This window comes from Herpailurus yagouaroundi, unplaced genomic scaffold (assembly GCF_014898765.1).
Source record: "Herpailurus yagouaroundi ecotype Mexico unplaced genomic scaffold, PumYag 71346, whole genome shotgun sequence".
Classification (NCBI taxonomy): Eukaryota; Metazoa; Chordata; class Mammalia; order Carnivora; family Felidae; genus Herpailurus; species Herpailurus yagouaroundi.
Genome location: NW_024420960.1, coordinates 4,708 through 8,034, shown reverse-complemented (window position 1 = coordinate 8,034; position 3,327 = coordinate 4,708). Strand labels below are relative to the sequence as shown.

General features: G+C 43.9%; 1 long non-coding RNA gene across 1 annotated transcript; it reads right to left on the bottom strand.

Annotated features, from left to right (window-relative positions):
* Window positions 1-16: 16 nt before the first annotated feature.
* LOC121026303 (uncharacterized) lies at window positions 17-332 on the bottom strand. Its single transcript, XR_005788325.1, has 2 exons — window positions 220-332; window positions 17-128 (listed from the first exon to the last, which is right to left on the bottom strand). It is a non-coding gene; the product is annotated as an uncharacterized LOC121026303 (long non-coding RNA).
* Between the last annotated feature and the right edge of the window lie 2,995 nt (window positions 333-3,327).

Genomic DNA, 3,327 nt, shown 5'->3' with positions numbered 1-3,327 from the left:
TAGAGCATCCAGCAGCCGCTGTCCACGCGGATGGAGTTGCAGCGGCTGAAATAGGGCTGCAGGTTCGGGTGGTCACTGCTGCACTCGTAGTGGCGGCCCTGGAAGCCCCGGTCCTCGTAGAAGGTGATCTGCAAGGCAAGGGGAGGAAAGGCTCAGAGGCCTGGCCCCCAGCCCCGGGGCGCGGGGGCCCCTCCCGGCCTGCGGCTGCGCTGGGCTCACCTTCCCCATGGCTGGTGGATGGAGGTCAGTGATGGGCCGCCGGCGCGCGGGTCTATATAGCACGAGGGCTGCTGCGTTGGCAAGAACAACACAAAAGGGGCCCGCGGGGTGAGGAGGGGATTTTCTCTCGCTCTTTTCTATATAATGACGGCGGGGGTGGGGTGGGGGACTTATTGTATGTTTCCTCTTAGACTCTCCAGTGCTTTCGAACTGATGACCCGCGTTAAAACTGTCACTTGGTGCCTCTGGAGCCTTTAAATAAAACCTGTTTAGGAATTTGGAACTGAGCAAAGGCCCTTGGCCAGTTAATAATTGTAATGAGGTATTTGGGCTATCTTTTACAGTTTCAGAATGATCTCCTTTTTGACTACCAAGGCCGGGTAGTGACTGAGACCGAGGTCAGCATAGGCCCCAGCATGAGGCATCTGGATTAGAGAGCATTTCCTTGGAGTGAGGGTTGGAGCAGGGACAAGAACCGCCTTCTCCACAATACGTTTGAAATTAGATGGGATTTCCCTCCAAGAGGTCCCCTCTCTGAACCTACAGGCTGGCAAGTGGCTACAGCAGATATGCTGACACACTTGAGGAGGGGTGACAGGGGCTTGGACCCCTAGAAAGCGTGCTGTGGAGGCACCTGGCCTCTGCTCTGCTTCCCGGACACTGGGCAGGACCAGGGCCATCTCTGGAGCCTCAGCTGGGGTACCTCTGGCCAGGAAACCCTCACCTTTGGAATTCATGAGGTGCAAGTTTGTTGTTCTTACTCTGTAGCTTTCTATTTAACTAATAATTTTGCAAAGTAGGTGCTAAGCTAGTTAGTTCTAGCTGCTGATGAATACAAGTTAACATGCAAATGTAACAAGTTAAAAATCCTACAATCTTAACCTTTCCTAGCCCTGGGCAAGTCGCCGGTTGCTCTGTAGTTAAGGCTCTGACTCCACCAAGACCCCCACCTCTACCCCTGGTGGCTCCTTCAGAGCAGAGTTTAACTCAGCTCTCTTTAGAGCAGAGTTTCTCAGCCTCACACTATTTTGACATTCTGGGTCAAAAAATTCTGTGGTGGGGTAGTTGTCCTGTGCATTTAAGGATGCTTAACAGCATCCCTGGAGTCAACCCACAAGATATTAGTAGTATTATTCTCCTAGTTGTGATAGCCAAAAATACCTCGAGACATTAGAGATGTTCCTTGGGGAAGCAAAAATCAACACTGGTTGAAAACCACTGCTTGCTTGCTTGCTTGCTTGCTTGCTTGCTTGATTTATTTATTTATTTATTTATTTATATTTTTTCAGAGAGAGAGAGAGAGAGCACAAGCGGGAGGGGCGCAGAGAGAGAGGGAGACACAGAATCCGAAGCAGGCTCCAGGCTCCAAGCTGTCAGCACAGAACCCGATGTAGGGCTTGAACTCACAAACTGCAAGATCATGACAAGAGCTGAAGTCGGACACTTAACTGACTGCTTTTGAAGAAGCTGTTCCTCAACTTGATACAATCTGATACACTCTATCTCATTCCTTAGTTTGGATTGTTGTGACTAAAGTCTACTGCTAAAAAATTGTTTTCCCTGAACAAATTTCATTTGTTGCACACAAGTTTAATAAGCCTTATTCACATTCTTTCCTTTACACATTCTTACTTTTATAGAATATTTGGAAACTATGGAGAAACATTTAAAACCATAGTCCTGTGTCAAAAAAGCACTATTAATATGTATTTTAAAATTTCTTTTCAGTTCTACAAGTGAAAGAATTCTAAAGACCCACTGCACAACAACGTGCATATAGATAACACTACTGCACGATGTGGTTAAAAATGGTTAAAACGGGGGGCACCTGGGTGGCTCAGTCGGTTAAGCGTCCGACTTCGGCTCAGGTCATGATCTCACGGTCCGTGAGTTCGAGCCCCGCGTCGATCTCTGTGCTGACAGCTCAGAGCCTGGAGCCTGTTTCGGATTCTGTGTCTCCCTCTCTCTCTGACCCTCCCCTGTTCATGCTCTGTCTCTCTCTGTCTCAAAAATAAATAAACGTTAAAAAAGTTTTTTTAAAAAAATGGTTAAAACGGTAAAAGAAAAAAGAGACACCTTTGCCCATAGTCCCACCCCTATTAATTTTCACTTCTTTGATCTAATAGTTTCATCTGTAAGAATTTGTCCAAAGGAAATAAAGGTACATGCAAACATTATGTATAGTGATGTTTTATCAGACCATTGTTTATAATATAAAAAAATAGGGCATTAATTCGGTAAACTATAGAGCATCTGTGTGACGAGGTGCTAGGCAGTTACCAAAAATCATGTTCTCAAATGATTTAAGGACATGGAAAATGCTCCCCATATGTTAAGTCTTTTTAAAGTAAGGATATTATACGCTGAAAAGTAGAAAATATTGAAGGAAAGAAGATATAAATAAATGGAAATACATCATGTGTTTATGGATTGGAAGACTCAATATTGTTCAGATATCAATACAACCCAAAGTGATCTACAGATTGAATGCAGTCCCTATTGAAATTCCAATGTTTGATTCAGGAATAAAAAGAAATCCCTCCTGAAATTCACATCGAGTCTCAAGGGACCCTAAAACTCAAAAGAATCTTGAAAAAGAAGAACAGAGCTGGAGAACTTGAATTTTCTGATTTCAAAACATATACAAAGCCACAGTGATGAAAACAGCATGGTACTGGCATAATGATAGACACAGGGGCCGGTGGACGAGAATAAAAGACTCCGAAACAAAGCCTCCCCGTGTAGTCAACGGAATTTTGACAAGGTTGGCAAGACCATTCACTGGAAAGGGGGAAGTCTTTTTAATAGATGGTACTGGGGAAAATGAATATCCACATGCGAAAGAATGAAGTTGGACCCTTACCCTACGCCATATAAAAAACTGGCTCAAAATGGATTAAATGTAAGAACTAAAACCATAAAACTCTTCAAGGAAAACATAGGGGAAAACTTTCATGACGCTGAACTGGGCAATGATTTCTTCTATGTGACACTAAAGCATGGGCAATAGGTAAATTGGACTTCATCAAAATAAAAACTTCTGTGTGACAAGGAGTGAAAGATCATGGAATGTGAGAAAATATTTGCAAATAATATATCTGATAAGAC